At 44.1% G+C, this 24,348-nt stretch overlaps 1 long non-coding RNA gene across 2 annotated transcripts in view; it reads right to left on the bottom strand.

The window, feature by feature from the left end:
• The window catches only part of LOC111965664 (uncharacterized), a 176,012-nt gene that overhangs the window by 116,147 nt on the left and 35,517 nt on the right, over window positions 1-24,348 (bottom strand). For both annotated transcript variants that reach the window (XR_002877544.2, XR_002877545.1), the window contains exon 2: window positions 6,454-6,574. This is a non-coding gene — a long non-coding RNA (uncharacterized lncRNA). The remainder of the gene's footprint in view (window positions 1-6,453; window positions 6,575-24,348) is intronic.

The following is a 24,348-nucleotide window of genomic DNA, read 5'->3' as shown; positions in this document are numbered from 1 at the left end:
GCCACATATCCACCACCACAGCCAACAACAGCACGTCAACAGCACAACAACACTGTGATGTGGTACCCCGTGCTGACAGCTTGATCAGAACTGAATGTCTGGGTAGTCAAGCTAGCATATGGTCTATGTGTTTTGGGTTGAAATAGCTCCACAGCGCCTAGGAGTGATCCTAAAAAGAGTTTGGTCTTAATAATATCATCAAAGAAATGGAGGAAGGAGAGGGGGTGAGCACAGTTTGGGAGGCAAAGTCAGCTCATAGTGATCAGGAAAAGCTTCTTATTCTGACTTTTTTCATCTTAGCCTGGAGATGCTATTAAGGTTGTGTTTTAGAAGTCACATTTTCAAGGAAAGATCAAGAAGTGTGACTAACTGTGTTTTTAACTGCAAAAACGAACAGAAATATTGTCAGGTTTATTAACGAATAAGATCTGGTCGACTTTTCATCAAAGGTGATTACCTCAGGAAATCAGGACAAAAAAAATACCATACGAGAATCCAATAACAACCATTAGTCTTAAAAGGAGGCCTGGGATAAGTCCAAAGCAGGGCAGGAAATAGCCAACTTTGATTAATATTTCTCTAACTATGCCTTTTAGATACAAACTTCAACCATATACAGCTTTGTCAAAAGTCCTTCCTCCAAGTGACCTGTTCTATGGATTAAAATGTTGTTAAAAATCCCCAAAATCATGGTATTTTTTTTTTGTCCTGACTTTCCTCAGGGAATTCACCCCAAAGCCTTTACTTTGTAAAAAAAACATGGGAGGCCGAGATCGCTGTATGAAATGCTTTTGCCAACAGGTTACAAAACAAAGGGGGAAATTAATGAGCATTCTGCTTGGGAACAATTGGGTCCGTAGTTCTGTAACAGTTGTTCCTACAGAACGGCACGGTTTCAATGGAATAAAATAAGGCTGAATGGCGCTAAATACACTATTCGAAAATGGCTGATACCATGGCAAACAGCCTCTGTCCTAATAGTTTATTGAGCCTGAAGCACAGTAGGAACTTAAGTGTTTGTATGTCAGCTCCCAACTAATATAACCAGAACGTACGCGACACCTCCACAACAAGCTCATGTGATGCTCTGGAACAGATGTGTTTGAACTCTGTGGAATTTGGACTTCCCCTTCATGGTTCTCTAAAGCTGTGTCATGCCTGTCACAGAACACAAACAGCTGGGTCTGCTGCCAACGCCTGTGCCCACTGGCCAATCACTTACCACTCACTGGAGTAGTCCAAGGATATATCAGCTCTCGCTCCGTGGGTGTAGTGTTTGTCTCTGTGTCTGTGTGTCGTGTGTGTGTGTGTGTGTGTGTGTGTGATGTGTGGTTTTTGGATTTACTATCCTTGTGGGGGACAGAAGTTCCTCACAAGGGATAGTAAAACCAAAGAGACAATGTTTTGACACGTGGAGACATATCGCCGGTCCCAACAAGGAAAAATGCTTTTTATAGGTTTTATGGGTTTAGGTTTAGCGGACCACATTGTGTAAGGTTTAAGGTTAGGAGTTAGGGTTAGTTAAGGTTAGGAGTTACATGCTGACCAAACCACACTGCTCGGAAGACAGAAATACAAGGACACGCAGGGTTTCGAAATATCAAACAACAAACTCTGACACCAATTATATTAAGATTTGGGGAACAGGGTCGAAAAGCATTAAAACATTTACGGCAATTTAGCTAGCTAGCTTGTGTTGCTAGTTAATTTGTCCACTAGATATTAAAACATTGCGGTGTATTTGATCCTTGAAATGACAAAGGTCCTCCTCTTTCCAACAATTAATCCAAACATAAAACGGTAAACCAAATCTAGGTTTTCTCGTCATCTCGCCTCCTTCCTTCAGCGTTCTCTTTACTCTTTGGACTTTATATGGCAGGGCTGGAACAACTTTCCACAGACTACAACTGAACCGGAATGTGGACTCTAAAGTACAAGTCTTTTCAATCACCTACGTGTGTATATGCTGTTTTTTTACAAAAAACACCAATGAGTGGAGATGGCAAGTGGGTATACGCTCCACTAAAAACCAATGGGAGATGGGAAGAGGCCGGACTTGCAGTGTGTTGAGTGTCACAAATAGAACCCAATTTCATTTTAGCGCCTGGCCACGCAGACTCTCGCTGACGTGTGCCGAGCACTGTGGGTGCAATGATTTTGAATAACATGTACAGTTGAGTCGAAGTTTACATACACTTAGGTTGCGAGCTCATTAAAAACTTGTATTTTCAACCAACTCCACACATTTCTGTTAACAAGCTATAGTTTTGGCAAGTCCGGTTATGACATCTACTTTGTGCCTGACACAATACATATTTTCCAACAAGGTTACAACAGATTATTTCACTGATAGTTCACTGTATCACAATTCCCAGGTGGGGTCAGAATTACATACGACTAAGATGATTGTGCCTTATAAACAGCTTGAAAAATCCAGAAAATGATTGTCTAATGAGCTTTTAGAAGCTTTCTGATAGGCTAAATTGAAAATCATTATGAGTCAATTGAGGGTAAACTAGTGGATAATCAAGGCCTACCTTCAAAACTCAATGCCTCTATGCTTGAACATCATGGGAAAAATCAAAAGAAATCAGCCAAGACATCAGAACGACGTCTGGCTCATCCTTGGGAGAAATTTCCAAACACCATGAAGGTTCCACGTTCATCTGATACAAACAATAGATATGCAAGTATAAACAACAGGTGGGACCATGCAGCGTTGCAGACCGCGCAGGAAGAGATGCCTCTGTCTCCTAGAGAGAAGCTACTTTTAGGTGCGAAAAGTGCCACAATCAAATCCCAGAACAAGAGGGGCAAAAGGATCCTTGTGAACATTAACTGGTGGAGAACAGGTACGAAAGCGAATCTATATCCACAGTTAAAACAAGTCCTATATCACAGAACCTGAAAGGCCGCTCAGCAAGGAAAAAGCCACTGCTTACCAAAACCGCCATAAAAAAGCCAGACGATGGGTTTGCAATCTGCGCATGGGGACAAAGATCATACTTTGTGGAGAATGTCCGGCTTTGGGTCTGATGAAACAAAAACAGAACATTGGCCAAATGACCATACGTGATGTTTGGAGGAAAAGGGAAAGCTTGCAAGCCGAAGAAACCATCCCAACCGTTGAAGCACGGGCGGTGAGCATCATTGTTGTGGGGGGCTTTGTGTAGGAGGGACGGTTGTACTTCACAAAAATGTGGAGTACCCTCTGTAGGAAAAGGGTTCTACATGGAACCTCAAAAAGGTTCTACTTTGGCCAACCAATAATGCGTATATTCAAGTATCTTCTATGAGGGACAGCCGAATAAACCTTTAAAAGTTCAATACCAGAAACCTTTTTCTAAGAGTGTACCCAAGCTCATAATTAATGGATGTGGGAAATCACAAGAACAAAAAGACAATTAGCCAGAGATCAAGAAGAGACATGGGGGTGGAAATCCGGAAAATAGGTATGAGTCTGCAGTATTAATGCATGGCAGAGCTTCTTTAAATGTTGGACGCGTGCCATAAACCCATGACAGCGCATACGCCATTTAAAATACCACAGATCTCTTATAAAGGGCTCTAGCCAAACATACCGACCTGCCAGTCTCAGAGTCAATAACCATGCACACAAGAGACCAAGCGATCGGTTCTCAGACTGGCGCTTTCCACAAAAATCTAAGTGGCTCTGTTTACTGCTAACATCTTCAAACTTATTGACAAGCTAACAAGGATGTCTAACTCATACTCAAACATATAAATATAGCTTTGTCGGACATGGACCTGTGCCTATTTACCCATAGCGCAATCATTTGCTCTGGTCCTTTCATATTACTAAAAACCACTTTAGTGTTGTCACTTGCCACTAATTCATCCTATCAGAACCAAAGGAACAATTGAATTTGGGTGATTGAAAAAACACAACCGAGGTAAGGAAGTAGTCATTGGTTTTCCGAAGAGAGAGAGAGAGCTGCTTAACGGTGTTCCACTGTACACCATCTGGCAATAGTGTCAAAGATATGGACGCTCTCATGGAGAAGCAGCGATGGGGGCTGAAGCCGTTCCAGATGCCGCAGACGGACCACCTTGCCTGAGAGAAATTGCCCGAGGCTGTCTGGGCTTCCGAAACGCACATCCATCCACCACACACACACACACACACACACACACACCCTCCCTCTGCCATCTGTGAAACACACACAGCACTACCAGCACCCACCACACCAGCAGAGGCCAAGAGACAGGGAGCCACGTTAGCATCCATGGCTAAGACCGTAACGCTGCTGACTGCTGACACCACATGAAAAACTAAGTGGCGAGGTATGAGAGAGAGAGAGAGAGAGAGAGAGAGAGAGAGAGAGAAGAGAGAGAGAGAGAGAGAGAGAGAGAGAGAGAGAGAGAAGAGAGAGTAAGGAAAGGAGTGAAGGAGGGAGAGTTGCTGAGCCAGATGGTTGTCCTAAGTGCTAAGATTGAGATGCAGCCAGGCAGGGAATTTTTTTGTCCTTCAGGCTGGCGGGATGAAGACGGCTTCGGGGTCCGCTCTGGTGCTGCCGTGTTGGGTGCTACTGTGTGTGTGTTTTGGCAGACAGGTCTGGTGTTGGTTGTGTAGGCTACCTGCTTACCTCTTTGCTTGTGTGTGTGTGTGTCATAGTGTTGCGTGTAGGTTAAGCCCTCTCTTGTGGCGGCGAGCCCTGCACTATAGCATCAATTACAGTGGATGGCGGTGACAGCTGTAATCACAGTGGTGTAACTGTGATTACCCCATGGTCTCTGTCATGGAAACCAGCAACGCCACCTATTCCAGGTTCAGCAGCACTCTGACTGTTACCTCGGCAGCCTGCTGTCAGGGCAAAGTGGCCAGGGAGGAGCTGAGGTGAAGGTCAGAGGGGAAGGATAGGCAAGGACAAGGGGGGTGGAGTGGGGTTAATCGGGCCACCACCATTACACACAGGTAAGTGTCCATACATTAGAACGACACACACACCACACACACACACACACACACACACACACACACACACACACACACCACACACACACACACACACACACACACACACACACACACACACACACACACACACACACTGCTCTCTGATAAAGGTAGCTGCATCAAGCACCAGTGTTATTATAGTCATAATAACGGACGAGTGGGGGAAATTGAACGAAACCTCTTATGTAGTGTTTTTATCCTGCCTCTAGTAAACATGAAGCACATGCAAACCGATTTCATTGTCAGTACCTTCTATCATCTTAATGGCAAAACATAATCACAAGTTCCTCTTTAGCCTACAATGGAACCCTGCTCTCATCAATAATATTGCTAATCATTGTTTGTATTGCAGCTGTGATACCACTGGACAGTGACACAAATCTAATGTGCTGAAGCCATTGAATCGATTGGTGATTCCAACTCGGAACCGCCATTAAAAATGTAACGATTCGTCTGGGCCAGGCAAATGCATTCCGTGATCACGTCAGGCAATCGACACCGTGCAGATTTGCTCATAGAGGATAGAGTTATCTCGCACAGATAAGCTGCACAGACACACACACTCGCACACACACTCGCACACACACTCGCACACACACACGCACACACACACACACACAAGGCTCATAAGCTGTAACCCATCCAATATGCAGAACTGTCAGGCAGCGCTCGGGGAGGCCATGCTAGACAGCGCAGTTAATCCTGCACGCTACCTTCTATCCAATCCCAGTCCTCCCTGGCCCAACCCGTGCTAGTGGGCCAATCCGGTGCGCCAGACACGGCCCCATCCCAACCCCCCATCGCCACACACACACATTTAAAGCATCCGATCCAGCTGTGATTATTGGCCAGGAGCCAAGCTGTCTGTCTGGCCGGGGTGTGGCATGCATGGCAGGGAAGTGTGTGTGTGTGTGTGTGTGTGTGTGTGTGTGTGTGTGTGTGTGTGTGTGTGTGTGTGTGTGTGTGTGTGTGTGTGTGTGTGTGGCAGGGGGTGGGATGGCGTTCCCTGGTACAAATAGAGCAACATCTGAACTCTGGTAGTAGATAGTGCCTCGGCAGCACGCGAGATAGACAGAGAGGGAGGGAGGCATGGAGCGAGACGGGGTTACTATGCCAGTGTGTGAGAGAGAGAGCGAGAGAGAGAGAGTGAGCGTGACTCTGGAGATTAGAAGAGGCGCAGCCAGCTGATGAATCATCCTCAGCTCACAAACCTCTCTTGGCCCAGATCACAGAGATAGATAAAATAGAAAGGCAGACTTACACTCTGTAATACTCAGACTGGGATACATCCACTTTGATCTCAGATTCTAGGTTTGAGTACTAGGAGGTCACCTCTGACAATGGCAGTTTGATTATACGTGGGATAGATGGAGGATTGCCCTGCTCCAATATAACACACATAGATGTACACGCATACGCACACAAACATGGGCACACACTTCTAAGATGAGGCTGATGTATGAGTGGGGACTTACCTGTGGTTCAACAGGAGTAGTCTGCCCCAGAGCCAACTCTTCGGAGTGATATCCAGTTGAAGGGTCACAAGCCAGGTGAGGGGTCATACTCAAACCAGGAAGTAGAGGAAATAGAGATTTTCTGAAATAGAAACAAAGCATATACTTAACACATAATACCTGCATTAGTTTTATTTCTAAACAAATATACCTCTCCTTATTTCCTTACGTATATTGGCACCATAGGTTTTTCATGTATTCTGTTAACAGTACTCTCTCCTTTATATTTGTGATGAAAGGTCATGGCTGAGTGTGAATAAGTACTTTCCCCTTTTTTTCTGATTGTTTTTTGTCATGTCGGACATTTCACTCCACTTATATCCCGTTATTTGGTGATAAACACATATTGCAAATGTTTGTACACGTTGCTAGCGTGTACAACACAGGAGGTTGGTAACACCTTAATTGGGGAGGACGTGCTCGTGGTATTGGCTGGAGCGGAATTGGTGGAAAGGTATAAAATACATCAAACACATGGTTTCCAGGTGTTTGATGCCATTCCATTCACTACGTTCCAGCCATTATTATGAGCTTTCCTCCCCTCAACAGCCTCCACTGGTGTACAAGCATATTCCCATAGCAAATGTCCCACGGTAAGAACAAGATCAGACGTGAGAACAACGTTGAATCTTTTTTATTTAGAAGTTAAGTTACATTGTATCGCCGACCTACTCACCACCTTGGGTTGTTTGTGGACTTATTAGGAAAGCATGCGCCTGCCATGTCCACAAGTTATCCAGCATGTACACACACGCCCAGTAAGAAAGTTCTATGTTGAGGCCATTGATATGAAAACTATTGAGAATTATTTATTATAGAGTGACATCATCTTTATTGATGAAATAACTGTTTATTAGCATTTTGGATTATTCCAGTGTTAAGGGTTGGTATTTTAGTGTACTGAGTTTGTATAGAACCTGTTCAATGTATTTTTTGAATGAATGACTGGTAAATAAAAGTATTGGATTGTCTGGTCTCTAAGCCACCACTCCATGCTTTCACTCCAGACTAAGGCTTCACAATATGGTGCTGCTGCTTTTTCTATAACATAAATACTTATTGATATCTGTCAAAGCGAAGGGGGCTTACTTTTTTTCATTTGTGTTTTTGTTGTTGTTCCTGGAGTACTCCTTTTCTTGTCTGGAATTGTCAGGGTCATCTTTATTGTGTTAATACAATGACAAATAGATGGTTTTCAATGGTTTAGAGGAGGGGGGAAAACAGGCGCATACACAAACACACAAACAACTCTCTTACTAAAGCTGAGAGTGTGCTGCTCTCTGTTGATTTGTCTAAAAGGGTTAAAGGCATAATGGTGTTTAATCCCCCTGGGTCTCCCCCCGCCCCCCGCCAAACACACACACACACACACACAAACACACCAGCTCTAAAGACAAAGACATTTCCCTCAGCAATCAGCTGTCGAAGTCCCCTGGCTTTCCTGTTCTGATTGCCAGCCCATTGTCATATTGCCTATCGACTTGTTAGATTAAACAACATTTCACATGTCAATTAAATGAGTGTTGCCCTGGTGATTAGCAAATCCCACTAATTGTCTCCTCCTCCCTCCTCCTCGTCTCCCAGACATTTTCCACATGGAGGAGCAGGMAATGGTCTTTTGTCCTGACGGGCCCCAGTAGACATGTCAAAGATGTCTCCTCTCCTCCTCAGAATCCCCCTCTCTCCCTGTTTAGGGTATAGGGAAGAGGGCGGTATTAGGAGGGGGGTAGGTTCATACATAGGAGGATATAGGATCCAGTTTACAGGAGAGCCCTCCCCACTTCGCTTTGGGCAGTCCATTGACATGGTGCTGTGAGAATGCAAACATTCAGTACTAGCCAGCCAGCCAGACTACACACACTCGTCCTCCCACACGTGCAGCCCGGGCTGATAATTACCCAAGCAGCCTCTGGAGACCCCAACGCCTACACGGGGCCCCTAACCACTTTAGACAAGGGCCACGGCACTCCCAAGACCCTCCCTCTTTGTCTCTTTCTCACTGRCCATGCTTAGCTTAATGAATTTGATCTCCGGATCATCGTCCCATTTGTTCCATCTTATCCCAAGAGGTGTCTGGAAAATGCTAAGTTGGGCCAGGAAGCATCTTTTGAAGTGTCACTTGAAAAACTAGGCGTAACTGGTCATTTTCCTTTAACGACAGGGAAAATTCGTATTGCAAAGTTATGCCTTCTTAATACTGCAACATTTTGCATGTGGAAGTAACTCAAAAGAAGAGGACAAAACAGTCGCTGGGAGATTCTACACACCCTCAAGATTCTGATTATCTTGACATTCCTCTTATCTTGACATTATCTGAAAATCTTCAACACAAAAGACACCAATCCGGTCCCTCAATAAACTCCAGAAAAAACGTCCCTCTCCTCCTCCAGTCCTCCAGTCTTAAGGAGCCGCCCAATCATCCCTCGTCACAATTAACGACAGCGGACAGCAGCTCCAAACACTGGGGTGACATCTTAAACCAGTCCTCAATGGTCCCAACGCCCAGGCCCTCCCTAGTCCCCCCCCCCTGTATTCAGCACTAACCAAGCATTACACAGACCTACATTCACAACACACACAACTGCTCCCCTTCATAATGGAGGACACAACACCGGGTGGACCAGCCCAGATCCCAGACGGTTTAGTCCGCACTTTATCAGACCTTACAAAACGGCGACGCCTCATTGAGCCTACATTGACTGGTGGTTTCCTTTAAGAGCAGCACAATGAATGGGTCAGGCCTGGTCTYCCCTTTGTGCCTGGGCAGCGGACCAGAGACGACACACCATATAGACCTTCTGGAGGAGGGATGGATGRAGAGGGGGAACGAAGGAAGAGAGGGACCCTGCCTCCTAACAGGAAAACACTCCTTACCGTTGTAATAAATAGCCTATCTAGCAACACAAATAAATACAGCACACCAAAGTAACTCTCCTTAGCATGTGTCTTATACGCAACTAGGAGTCATGACTTTTCCTTTGCCATGGCCAGGCTAATTGCTCACTGAGAGATAAACTCATTAGCACACCCTACCTGCAACAWTGCTAGCTCCCTTCTCTCGTCTAGTTTAACCTACGTTCACAATTTGTGTTAACTAGACCAACCATCTCAGCCACACGGCTCCGTCGGTCGCGGGAGCACTCCATCCGAAGGCTAACTCTGCACCCATGCAGTTTCCTTCAGCCATCACTGAGCTAGCCACGGCACACCTTCACCACAAGGTAGCTGCTAGCTAGCTAACACCTCAGGTAAGCTAACCAAACAAGCATTACTACCTGCAACACAGTAACATTGCTAGCGCCCTTCTCTTGTCTAGTTTAACCTACGTTTATTCATGTCAACTAGACCAACTGGGTTGCCCACCGGCTCTGCGGTTGTGGAAGAATACCTACCCAAAGTCGAACTGCCCCCACGCGGTTCCCTTCGGCTAGCACTATGCTAGCTACAGCATACCTTAGCCACAAAGTAGCTGCTAGCTAGCTTACGCATTACTATGCTCACCGAAGCTAGCAAAGCGGTGAGGCTTCTACTAGCTAGCTTACAGTGGCTAGCTCTCTGGAAAGCAAGCTAACCACACAAGCATTCCTACCTGCACATATGGTTGCATTAGCATGGCTAGATAACTCGGAAACCAGTTCTCCACCTGCCAAGATCGTAGTGTTGCTAGCTCCCATCTCTCGTTTAGTACAACTCGTTTGTATGTTCACTCGTTTGTGTTGACTAGACTGACYGGTTTAGCCTCACAGCATTAACGTTGGGGGATTTTCAGCCMGAATTTGAACAACACACCCACGCTGTTGCCTTTGGTTTTCACTGTGCTAGCTATAGCTTACCCTTAGCCTCACGAGATGGTTGCTAGCTAGCTAACGCCTACACTAGACACACGACAATTGCGTTCATACACAGTGCTCACTTCACCTAGCTATTAGCCATGAGGCATCTAATGAGCTAGCTCGTAACAGGGTCACAGGGCCGTGTTATTTCGAGAAAAGTGTCTCTCTTTGACGCCACCTGGGGGTGCCACCACACTACCTCTGGAGAGCGCGAGTCATCAGGCTTTGAGGTGCATGCGCAGTTACTCCCTAAGGGCTGTCTACTATTACGAGGGGAAACAAGCTTCAGTTTGCTTATCAAATCACCCATTTTCCACTGGGTTTTATTTTCAAATAGTAAATGGCAACTTGACAAAAGAAGTGTCACATGCGCAAAAAACAAGGCCGAAGCCTTCAACTTCTCCCTTCCCCGCAGATCCGGACCCCATGGCAGCCCGTTGGTTTCTACATCCTGCCCCAGCCTCACAGCTGGGAGGGGGCAACAAGCTGGCCTTGGTGGACTGAAGATCCCGGCGGCGCAGCAGTCTGACAAAACTCAGGCTAGGCCCCTGAACCAGGCCAAACCTGTAGGGAAGCAGTCTTACAATAAGGGAGGTAAGAAGGGTCGGCAGTCCTTGCGGCTGAGGAGGACAGTGTGCAGGGCCTACGGCTCTCTCCCTTAACCTCTCTCTATGGTTGTAATGGCTGCTCCTCCTTCCCCCCTCCGAGATTAGCAGCAGTGGGAAGGCAGCGCTGGGTTAAGACAAAACCCTATTCTCTGTGCAGCAGCTCACTTTTGTGACCGAGCTCACATGAGAAAATGGAGGAGTCAGACTTTTTGTTCCACCCACGTGCCTCCCTCCCTCAGGCTCTCCCCCCGGCGCCTTCTCAGGTTTTCAGCCAGTGGCAGAAGTCAGCATGTCGGCCATCCCTCCGATCTCACCAACACACAGAGCAAGACAGCAATTTGTCTTTCGCCATCCACTGTGGCCCTTTTTCCCCATGCCTATGGCCTTTTGCTATATTGCTGGATGTTTTACATCATGTCACTGGCTGCTATGTCCCGAGAGAGCCCAATTCCGGCATCTATCCAGACTGACTTGCTAAAGCCTGTTAGAAGCAACGATCCTATGAAGGCCCGGAGAGCTCCCATCCCAAAACATGGTGACCACGGCGTTTGGGGTGGAAGATCTGACAGTCCCAGGAAAACTGTGTAATGCCGTAAGGTTTCCCTCTTTATCTTAGAGCTCCTCGATGACCAGTGATTCTCCAGTCGGCAGTCAGTCATCATACAGGGCGTATACACTCTTGGAAAAGAGTGCCAACCCCAATGCATGCTCTCTGTTTTACAGTGGAGAAGTGGTGTGACTATACAGTTCCTTCCTACACTCTGTTTTCCGTGGTCCCATGCTCCTTGCAGGATCTTTTGTACAGACAGAAGGTTCATCGCTGTTAAGGTCCTTTAGCCTCTTTCTCGGCCTGCCAAGGCCCCGACAGCTATACAGTTTACCATAATTGTTGTGTCATCTCTAAGGGGGGCACGTCGCTTACACCCAGTCTCTAAGCCGTTAGCTCATCCTGGGACATGTCTATTGTTCTTAAGATCCTTTCGCAGCATCTACTAGCCGCTGAAAAGCGTGGAGATTCCTCCATCTTTCACTTTACTACTGCCCTTGGAGTTCCTAAGTGGACTGTGCTCTACCAGCCACGGTTTGCGCCGTGGTATGCCCAGGGGTTTTTCAGTTTAATGTACCTAACCCCATCCTTGGCCTGGGTCGACTTTTTCCCATTGTCATAAATTGGAACCTATGGCTTTTCGCCTGTCGCCTTCCCTAGAAAGGTGTCCCCGTTGTTGTCCAATACGTGCGGTCCTCATCTACTTGGATTATAGGAGAGCTCGGGCAAGGGTGTCATGCTCTTCGCTCATTGGGCAACCACCCTCGGAAGATGGTGGACCCTTCTCTATTCGAAAATATCCTGCCGGATCCTGGGGACCATTATAYTGATTTATAATGACGACGGTGACAGCCTTCGGAGAGGCCTGAACGGGCACTCTACTATAGAGGAGTTTATATTTTGGGCACTGTTTTTGGGGCATATCTCATTATACTGAGCTTGTATGCGCCTTGTATTGAGCTTCCCCTCACTTTGTTATGAGGCTTTTCCCCGTTGGGTTGTCTCYGCACCTTTCGATGCATACTTAGTTTCAGGACTAATGCTGGGACTGATGTTGGGACTTGCCTGGCTTCAAGGAGCATTTGCGATATGGGAGTTGGCTGATATGAAACGCTAACGAAGGCTGCCACTGAGACGCATCCGTTTGTTCTGACCCCTGCTGCTAAACAAAATAAATTAAAACTTAAAGAATATTTCAGTGAGTGCAGGTTTATCCTTTCTTTAAGTATTTGCCTTTTGAACCCGGTACCCAAATACCTGTTGTCACTACAAAAATTTGACCTGAGCACGCCAATTTCTCTTTCTATGAGTTGGCCACATCCCCACAATGGTGAGCCATTGAAACAAAACATTTAAAAGATATTTTAAGGTTACTTGTGTAAACCCAGTGTTCTGATATCTGATAACCAATGGCGGGAGAGTGGCTCCTTTTATGGAAATGATAGTCTCACCTCATTTGTCACTCTACTGTCTGTCTCCAACAGACACTTTTGGTAGGTACTTCAGAGAGAGCAGGAGTCTAGCGACCCCACATGTGACATACAGTTGGTCAAAGTTTACATACACCTTAGCCAAATACATTTAAAAAACTCTGTTTTTCACAATTCCTGACTTTAATCCTAGTAAAGATTCCCTGTCTTTGGTCAGTTAGGATCACCACTTTATTTTAAGAATGTGAAATGTCAGAATAATAGTAGAGAGAATATTTATTTAGCTTTTATTTCTTTCATCACATTCCCAGTGGGTCAGAAGTTTACATACACTCATCATATTAGTATTTGGTAGCATTGCCTTTAAATTGTTTAACTTGGGTCAAACGTTCAGGTAGCCTTCCACAAGTTTCCCACAATAAGTTGGGTGAATTTTGGCCCATTCCTCCTGCAGAGCTGGTGTAACGGAGTCAGGTTTGTAGGCCTCCTTGCTTGCACACGCTTTTTCAGTTCTGCCCACACATTTCTATAGGATTAGGTCAGGGCTTTGTGATGGCCATTCCAATACCTGACTTTGTTGTTTTCAACCATTTTGCCACAACTTTGGAAGTATGCTTTGGTCATTGTCCATTTGAAGACCAATTTGCGACCAAGCTTTAACTTCCTGATTGATGTCTTGAGATGTTGCTTCAATATATCCACATAATTCTCCTGCCTCATGATGCCATCTATTTTGTGAAGTGCACCAGTCCTCCTGCAGCAAAGCACCCCCACAACATGATGCTGCCACCCCTGTGCTTCACGGTTGGGATGGTGTTCTTCGGCTTGCAAGCCTCTCCTTCCTCCAAACATAATTATGTCCTTATGGCCAAACAGTTCTATTTTTGTTTCATCAGACCAGAGGACATTTCTCCAAAAAGTACGATCTTTGTCCCATGTGCAGTTGCAAACCGTAGTCTGGCTTTTTTATGGTGGTTTTGGAGCAGGTTATGGTTATGTCGATATAGGACTCGTTTTACTGTGGATATAGATACTTTTGTACCTGTTTCCTCCATTATCTTCACAAGGTCCTTTGCTGTGTTTCTGGGATTGATTTGCACTTTTTGCACCAAAGTACGTTCATCTCTAGGAGACAAAACGAGTCTCCTTCCTGAGTGGTTGACTGCTGTGTGGTCTCATGGTGTTTATACTTGCGTACTATTGTTTGTACAGATGAACGTGGTACCTTCAGGCGTTTGGAAATTGCTCCCAAGGATGAACCAGACTGTGGAGGCTACAATTTTTTTTGGCTTGATTTCTTTTGATTTTCCCGTGATGTAAAGCAAAGAAGCACTGGTTTGAGGTAGGCCTTGAAATACATCCACAGGTACACCTCCAATTGACTCAAATGATGTCAATTAGCCTATCCGAAGCTTCTAAAGCCATGACATCAATTTTCTGGAATTTTCCAAGCTGTTTAAAGGCACAGTCAACTTAGTGTACGTAAACTTCTGACCCACTGGAATTGTGATACGTGAATTATAAGTGAAATAACCTGTCTGTAAACAATTGCTGGAAAAATGACTTGTGTCATGCACAAAGTAGATGTCCTAACCACTTGCCAAAACATAGTTTGTTAAAAGAGATTTGTGGAGTGGTGAGAAAACGACTTTTAATGACTCCAACCTAAGTGTATGTAAACTTCCGTATCTCAATCCTTACATCAGAGAACTGGGGTTTTATGCAAGTAACCTTAAGATTTCCCTGTTAGTCATCTTCCATGCAATCCCTCTCGCTCTATTATTCTCTCGTTAGCGTGCATGTGAGTGTGGCTGGTCAGACTGCCTGGGTGTGTTGTGAGTGTGTGTGTGTGTGTGTGTGTGTGTGTGAGTGTGTGTGTGTGTGTAGTCATGTGTGAGCTCGTGTGAATGTGTGTGTGTGAGTCTGGATGAGAGCTCTAGTCTAGTGAGTGTGCAGTGTGCACACACAGGCAGACAGAAGTGTGCGAAGCCAATCTCTCCAGTCAGACAGACCAGATCAGTATGAGGAGTTCACTTTGGAAGTAGTATGTTTGCTTCTATTAATCTTTAACTACAGCAAAATAACCAGAATAATTTTGCTACTGTAACTTCTGCTATTCTAAACCAAAAGAAAAACATGCAAAGGGAAGCAAAACTGAATATACAGTAAACAGATTTCATCAAATCCACATCTGACCTGATTTTAAAGGCAGAAAGCACATAAAGAAATCATTCATTATATAAAGTCCTTGGGACTAATGCATTCCTGGTTATAGAGTCACTATAGGGTACTGTACTGTACTGTACACTACATGCAGAGTTACTAAAAAGMCCCTCAGCCCACGGCCATTACTGTGCAGTTTGGGGAGAGCAGAGAGAGCCACAACGGTGGGAGGGGCATTAGGGAAGGGGGAAAGTGCATTTCCATGACAACGGTGAAGTTCACCTCCTGGTGAGTAGGTGGGGCAGGGGGGCTTGACTGAATCCAGGAGGGTCCCATACTCGACTGTCACTCCTATGTTTATGGACTGGGGTCCTCATAAGACAGGGTGGGTGTTGGCTGCCTGCCTGTAAATAAATAATGAAAACAGAGGGTCTCCGAGACAGCTTCTGGTAGTAGGATCGGCTTACTATCCCCAAATCCTAACCTTAACCATTAGAGAGAGACACACAAAAGTAACCTTAGATCAGTGCCAAGAGTTAACTTCACCCTACTGCACAGGGACAGGTCAGTGGGCGGAGACCAGGTCTACTATGTGAGGACCCTCTGTGGTCTTAAAGGAGAGGTGGTGTTGGACTGGCACTAATTGAAAGTGGCGAGGTGATCTGATGACACTGCGGGGATACTCTGGTTTGTCACAATGTGTTTAGGCTTCGTGTTCAAGGGTGGCTGCCCACATAGCAGAGTTAATGAATGAGCCAGCTTAACACAGAGTGCTCAGGACACAGCACAGCGGAGAGCAGTGGCTGGTCTAGAGGAGAACTGAGGTTAGATGAGGAGAGAGACTTTAGTATGACCACTTTCCCTGGCCTCAAACTGAGCAACAAGCTAAAGCACGCCTAGCTATCAGTCAACACTGTCTATCATCATGACTACAAAGAAATGTTTTTCTCATAATTGTACCTTATTTTTTAGCTGCACAGCATCTTGAGCAGACCACTTAATAGCTGTCGAAGAGAATATAAAAATGTAAATCTTAACCCTGGTAGCACTCTGGTTAACCCTGGTAGCACACGGTTGGAGGGTGTCAGTAAGACTTTTGCTACTTTCACAAACATAATTATGGGTACAGTAGCTGGTGGTGGCACGAAAGGGCTGGGTTTTGATTCATAAATAAGTTGCAGGTGTGTCGAGGCTAGACCCCACMGCCAATGTTTACTTTTTTAATTGGGGCTATGGCAGTCAATTGCAAAACATTTGAACAGTATTCTCAACTCACTATCATATCTTTTTTATGTGGGGCTAGGASAGTCAATTGCTAATTAGAATKACATATTTTTTCTTATCTCACCACCAAAAATGAGATAGGTGTCCATGATACATCTATTGTAAAGCTTCTCAAAGTCAGGGGGCGTGGTTGACAGTGTGYACCTCATCTTTCCTGTCACATCCAACCTGGATCGATATTTGTTTTTTAATGCGAACGACAGCACTGAATCAGTGTTCCATGAGTTTTAATGCTCGGAGGGAGACGGCACAGTATTCCCTTTAAGTCAGGAATCAAAACTCCTCCATAGTGACCAGTGAATGCGTTGTCTGCAGCATTCGGTCACATGACAGCTCGATCAGCTGTTAGATTTCACTTACCGGCATGTCAACTGAGCAGGATAACAGTTAAATAGATTTCGCTGATTCAGTCATTCATCTGTAGAATTTTTTGTATTTTCCCTGCATGCTGTCTGTTACAGTGAATTCGTAAAGTATTCAGATCCCTTGACTTTTCCCACATTTTGTTCGTTACAGCCTTATTCTATATTGCTATAATTGTTTTTTACCTCATCAATCTACACACAACCCAATATTTTTGGAAATGTATTAAAAATAAAAAAACACATTTACATAAGTATTCAGACCCTTTACTCAGTACTTTGTTGAAGCACCTTGGGCAACAATTAAAGTCTCTAGTCTTCTTGGGTATGATGCTAAGGCTTGGCACCACTGTATTTTGGGAGTTTCTCACATTCCTCACTGCAGATACTCTCAAGCTCTGTCAGGTTGGATGGGGAGCGTCGCTGCACAGCTATTTTCGGTCTCACCAGAGATGTTCGATCGGGTCCAAGTCCGGGCTCTGGCGGGCCACTCAGGACATTCAGAGACGTGTCCCGAAGCCACTTCTACATTGTCTTGGCTGTGTTCTTAGGGTCGTTGTCCTGTTGGAAGGTGAACCTTCACCCCCAGTCTGAGGTCCTGAGCGCTCTGGAGCAAGTTCTCATCAAGGTCTTTCTGTACTTTGCTCCGTTCATCTTTCCCTCAATCCTGACAAGTCTCCCAGTCCCTGCCGCTGAAAAACATTCGCACATGCTGCCACCACCATGCTTCACCGTAGGGATGGTGCCAAGTTTCCTCCAAGTGACTCATGGAATTCAGGTCAAAGAGTTGAATCTTGGTTTCATCAGACCAGAGAATCTTGTTTCTCATGGTCTGAGAGTCCTTTAGGTGCCTTTTGGCAAACTCCAAGCGGGCTGTCATGTGCCTTTTACGGAGGAGTGGCTTCCGTCTGGCCACTCTACATAAAGGCCTGATTGGAGGAGTGCTGCAGAGATGGTTGTCCTTCTGGATGGTTCTCTCATCTCCACAGAGGAACTCTGGAGCTCTGTCAGAATGACCATTGGGTTCTTGGTCACCTCCCTGACCAAAGCACCTTTCCCCCGATTGCTCAGTTTGGCCGGGCAGCCAGCTCTAGGAAGAGTCTTGGTGGTTCCACTGTGTTTCTTGGGAACTTCAATGCTGTAGATTTTTTGATACCCTTCCCCAGATCTGTTTCAGAGCTCTACGGACAATTCCTTCGATCTCGTGGCTTGGTTTTTGCTCTGACATGCACTGACAACTGTGGGACTTTATATAGACAGATGTGTGCCTTTCCAAATCATGTCCAATCAATTAATTTACCACAGGTGGACTCCAATCAAGTTGTAGAAACATCTCAAGGATGATCAATGGAAACAGGATGCACCTGAGCTCAATTTCAAGTCTCATAGCAAAGGGTCAGAATACTTATGTAAATATGTTTATTTTTTCGTTTTTTTTATACATTTGCAAACATTTCCAAAAACCTGTTTTCGCTTTGTCATTAAAGGGTATTGTCTGTAGATTGATGAGGAAAATGTTTAATTTAATCCATTTTAGAATAAGGGTGTAACGTAACAAAATGTGGACAAAGGAAGGGGTCTGAATACTTTCCGATGCACCGTTCATAGGCAAGGAGATACATTTTATTTTCCCCACACCAAAGTCAACAAAGTCTGTTTTTTACATTAATTGCGAATGACAAAAGTTCCTCTCTCAATTCGAAAAAATCTTTACAACACTCCCACTCAATAACCACCAAGCCTCGGTGTGAAATAGATCATTGTCATGCTCTGATCCCATATCTCCACATACACTATATATATGGAAAATTCAAATTGATGGATTTGGCTAGTTCTACCACACCCATTGCTGACAGGTTATAACACCAAGTACACAGCCATGCAATCTCCATAGACTAACACTGCAGTGGAATGGCCTTACTGAAGAGCTCAGTGACTTTCAACATGGCAACGTCATTTATTTTACTAGGCAAGTCAGTTAAGAAAAAATTCTTAATTTCAATGACGGTCTAGGAACAGTGGGTTAACTGCCTTGTTCAGCGGCAGAATGACAGATTTTTAAACTTGTCAGCTCGGGGATTCGATCTTGCAACTTTCGGTTACTAGTCCACGCTCTAACCACTAGGCTACCTGCCGTTATAGGATGCCACCTTTCCAACAAGTTAGTTCATCAAGTTTCTGGCCTGCTAGAGTGCCCCGTCAACTGTAAGTGCTGTTATTTGAAGTGGAAACGTCTGGAGCAACAACGGCTCAGCTGCAAAGTGGTAGGCCACACAAGCTCACAGAACAGGACCGCCGAGTGCTGAAGCTTGTAGCGCATAAAAATCATCTGTCCTCGGTTGCAACACTCACTAGCGAGTTCCAAACTGCCTCCGGAAGCAACATCAGCACAATAACTGTTCGTTGGGAGCTTCATGAAATGGGTTTCCATGGCCGAGAAGCCGCACACAAGCCTAGGTCACAATGCACAATGCCAAACTTCGCTGGAGTGGTAAAGCTCGCCGCCATTGGACTCTGGAGTGATGAATCACAATTCACCATTGGATACCAGTAGAACGCTTCCTGCCCAATGCATAGTGCCAACTGTAAAGTGTGGTGGAGGAGGAATATTGATTTTTCATGGTTCGGGCTAGGCCCTTAGTTCCAGTGAAGGGAAATCTTAAGCAACAGCATACAATGATATTCTAGACGATTCTGTGCTTCCAACTTTGTTGCAAACAGTTTGGGGAAGGCCCTTTCTTGTTTCAGCATGAAAATGCCTCCGTGAACAAAGCAAGGTCCATACAGAAATGGTTTGTCGAGCTCGGTGTGGAAGAACTTGACTGGCCTGCACAGAGCCCTGACCTCAACCCCATCAAACACCTATGGGATGMATTGGAACGCTGACTGCGAGTCAGGTCTAATCGCCCAACATCAGTGCCTGACCTCACTAATGCTCTTGTTGCTGAATGGAAGGAWGTCCCCACAGCAATGTTCCAACGTCTAATGGAAAGCCTTCCCAGAAGAGTGGAGGCTGWTRTAGCAGSAAAGGGAAAACCAACTCCATATTAATGCCATGATTTTGGAATGAGATKTTCGACGAGCAGGTGTCCACATACCTTTGGTCATGTAGTGTAGTTTACAATCAAAGTTACCTGCTGCATATCTCCAAATTCTGCAATCAGCTCTTCTGCCTCCAGTTGCTCTCGGTGTATCCATTATAGCTCAGTGGGTGTATCATACAATGCGTCCATGTGACAGARGGAGACACATTCATGAGAGTGCAGAGGCCTGCCCACCGTCCCATGATAGATTGAGCCCCATCTGTGCAAAAGCCCATCATTCGATCCATGTAATCAGTTTTTTGTCAATATAGCCACACAGCACACTGAACATCCCCTGTGCCGTTACATGCTCGGGAATCGAGAGGCAGAACAATACGTCATCGTGAATAGCATCCCCCAACAGTTAGCAAACAAAAGTCAATGCATGGGCATCTCTGCCTTCAGCTAACATCTATTTAGAGAGCATAAGGTGGGGAGTTTTTGAGTCAGTCAGTCAGAGCTATAGCATCAATTCTTAGTTTCACAGTGTTACCTGACAAAGGTACTGATGTGAGTTTCTGCCTCCCCACACATTGTTTTCAGCATTTCACTTGCAGCCGGTAATATCAGTCTGCATTAGTGTGTGGTTTCATAGCGTAGAGGGTTTAGCCATTCACCATGGAAAGGATTCAAGTGCAGCGGTCAAGTGCGTCTTTTCCCACAATCTAAGGGCGCTCTCTGGTTGAATTTTAACTTTTGGATTTGAATAATTTTCATTTCGATTTTTAAGGTTAACCACATTACAATGATTTTGAGAGACAAAGACGATATTATGACAGTCATTTTTTTTTTACCAGGATTTTGGAAATTCTCCCSCGACCCCATTTTCATATCAGGTAACTTTGTTGAACATGTTTGCAATCCACATTGTTCTGAGTAATTGAATGGCTTCAATATGGAAAGATATTGTTAAACACAGCATTCACACTGAAAAAGGCCTACTATGTCTACAAAATGTATTATGTCTGAGCCATGGACATGCCCAACACTGTCAATAAAACAGATTAAATTCACTATTGATAAGACCTAAAAAAGGTGAATAATTCCAATCAAAGTCTAATAAAATAAAAGTAAACTTGTTTTAAACGTCCAAATACAGTTACAGGTACCATAATTGCTCSMTGTGGGCACATAATATTAGACCTAAAACAACASACTRTGGAGGGTTTTACACACGTCCAAACCTTTTACAAAAGCTGGAAAATTATCCAATAAAAAGAGAAAGGGGGAATGTCYACTCACCGTTATACTGCCCCCAAACATACAGTACCAGTTAGAGGTCGACCGATTAAATCGGAATGGCCGATTAATTAGGGCCGATTTCAAGTTTTCATAACAATCGGTAATCTGCATTTTTGGACACCGATAATGGCAGATTACGTTGCACTCCACGAGGAGACTGCGTGGCAGGCTGACTACCTGTTATGCGAGTGCAGCAAGGAGCCAAGGTAAGGTGCTAGCTGGCATTAAACTTATCTTATAAAAAACAATCAATCTTAACATAATCACTAGTTAACTACACATGGTTGATGATATTACTAGTTTATCTAGCTTGTCCTGCGTTGCATATAATCGATCGTGCCTGTAATTTGTCATGAATCACAGCCTAACTTCGCCAAACGGGTGAATTTAACAAGCGCATTCACGAAAAAAGCACTGTCGTTGCACCAATGTGTACCTAACCATAAACATCAACCCTTTCTTAAATCAATACCACAAGTATATATTTTTAAACCTGCATATTTAGTTAAAATTGCCCTGCTTAACATGATTCTTTCTAACTAGGGAAATTACTGTCACTCTCTTGCGTTCTGTGCAAGCAGAATCAGAAATATGCAGCAGTTGGCTGCCTAGCTCGTTGCGAACTGAGTTGAAGACCATTTCTTCCTAACAAAGACTCGTAATAATTTGCCAGAATTGTACATAATTATGACATAACATTGAAGGTTGTGCAATGTAACAGAAATATTTACAACTTAGGATGCCACCCGTTAGATAAAATACGGAACGGTTCCGTATTCAACGAAAGAATAAACGTTTGTGTTTCCAAATATTTGACCATATTAAATGACCTAAGTCTCGTATTTCTGTGTGATCTATATTATAATTAAGTCTATGATTTATAGAGCAGTCTGTCTGAGCCGTGGTAGCGAGCAGCAGGCTCGTAAGCATTCATTCACAACAGCAAATTCGTGCATTTGCCAGCAGCTCTTCGTTGTGCTTCAAGCATTGCGCTGTTATGACTTCCAGCCTATCAACTCCCGAGACTAGGCTGCAATACTAAAGTACCTATTAGAACATCCAATAGTCAAAGGTATATGAAATACAAATGGTATAGAGAAAATAGTCCTATAATACCTACAACCTAAAACTTCTTACCTGGGAATATTGAAGACTCATGTTAAAAGGAACCACCAGCTTTCAATGTTCTCATGTTCTGAGCAAGGAACAAACCGTTAGCTTTTTTTACATGGCACTATTGCACTTTTACTTTCATCTCCAAACACTTTGTTTTTGCATTATTTAACCAAATTGAACATGTTCATTATTTATTTGAGACTAAATTGATTTTCATGATGAATATATTAAGTTAAAATAATGTTCATTCAGTATGTTGTATTTGTCTTTATTACAAATAATACTATATTAAAAATCGGCCCGATTAAGTCGGTATCGGCTTTTTGGTCCTCCAATAATCCGTATCGCGCTTGAAAAATCATAATCCGGTCGACCTTTAAATACCAGTCAAACGTTGGACACAGCTACTCATTCCAGAGGTTTTTCTTTATTTTTACTATTTTCTACATTGCAGAATAATAGTGAAGACATCAAAACTATGAAATAACACATATGGAACCATGTAGTAACCAACAATTTTTTTAAACAAATCAAAATATATTTTATATTTGAGATTCTTCGAAGTAGCCACCCTTTGCCTTGATGACAGCTTTGCATTCTCTCAACCAGCTTCATGAGGTAGTCACCTGGAATGCATCTCAATTAACAGGTGTGCCATTTTAAAAGTTAATTTATGGAATTACTTTCCTTCTTAATGTGTTTGAGCCAATCAGTTGTGTTGTGACAAGGTCGGGGTGGTATACAAAAGATAACCCTATTTGCTAAAAGACCAAGTCCATATTATGGCAAGAACAGCTCAAATAAGCAAAGAGAAATGACAGTCCATCAATACTTTAAGATATGAAGCAGTCAATGTGGAAAATTTCAAGAACTTCAAGTGAAGTCGCAAAAACCATCAAGCGCTATGATGAAACGGGCTCTCATAAGGACCGCCACAGGAAAGGAAGACCCAGAGTTACCTCTGCTGCAGAGAAAAAGTTAATTAGAGTTACCAGGTTCAGAAATTTCAGCCCAAATAAATGCTTCASAGAATTCAAGTAACAGACACATCTCAACATCAACTGTTCAGAAGAGACTGCGTGAATCAGGCCTTCATGGTCAAATTGCTGCAAAGAAACCACTACTAAAGGACACCAATAATAAGAAGAGACTTGCTTGGGCCAAGAAACACGAGCAATGGACATTAGACCGGTGGAARTCTGTTCTTTGGTCTGATGAGTACAAATTTGAGATTTTTGGTTGCAACCGCCGTGTCTTCGTGAGACGCAGAGTAGGTGAACGGATGATCTCCACATGGGTGGTTCCCACCGTGAAGCATGGAGGAGGAGGTGCGGTGGTGTGGGGTGCTTCGCTGGTGACACTGTCAGTGATTTATTTAGAATTCAAGGCACACTTAACCAACATGGCTACCACAGCATTCTGCAGCAATACGCCATCCCATCTGGTTTGCGCTTAGTGGGACTATCAGTTGTTTTTCAACAGGACAATGACCAACACACCTCTAGGCTGTGTAAGGGCTAGTTGACTAAGAAGGAGAGTGATGGAGTGCTGCATCAGATGACCTGGCCTCCACAATTTCCCGACSTCAACCCAATTTGGATGGTTTGGGATGAGTTGGAAAAGCAGCCAACAAGTGCTCAGCATATGTAAGAACTCCTTCAAGACTGTTTGGAAAAGCATTCCTCATGAAGCTGTTTGAGAGAATGCCAAGGGTGTGCAAAGCTGTCATCAAGACAAAGGGTGGCTACTTTGAAGAATCTCAAATATAAATATATTTTGATTTGTTAAACACTTTTTTGGTTACTACATGATTCCATATGTGTTATTTCATCGTTTTGATGTCTTCACTATTATTCTACAATGTAGAAAATAGTAAAAAATTAAGAAAAACCATTGAATGAGTAAGTGTGTCCAAACTTTTGACTGGTACTGAATATAAACTCAGCAAAAAAAGAAACATCCCTTTTTCAGGACCCTGTCTTTCAAAGATAATTCCGAAAAATCCAAATAACTTCACAGGTCTTCATTGTAAAGGGTTTAAACACTATTTCCCATACTTGTTCAATGAACCATAAACAATTAATGAACATGCACCTGCGGAACAGTCTTTAAGACACTAACAGCTTACAGACGTAGGCAATTAAAGTCACAGTTATGAAAACTTAGGACACTAAAGAGGCCTTTCTAC

The sequence above is a fragment of the Salvelinus sp. IW2-2015 genome, linkage group LG6.2, assembly GCF_002910315.2.
Source record: "Salvelinus sp. IW2-2015 linkage group LG6.2, ASM291031v2, whole genome shotgun sequence".
Classification (NCBI taxonomy): domain Eukaryota; kingdom Metazoa; phylum Chordata; class Actinopteri; order Salmoniformes; family Salmonidae; genus Salvelinus; species Salvelinus sp. IW2-2015.
Note: the sequence above shows the minus strand (reverse complement) of the source record. Positions and strands in the feature narration are given on the sequence as shown.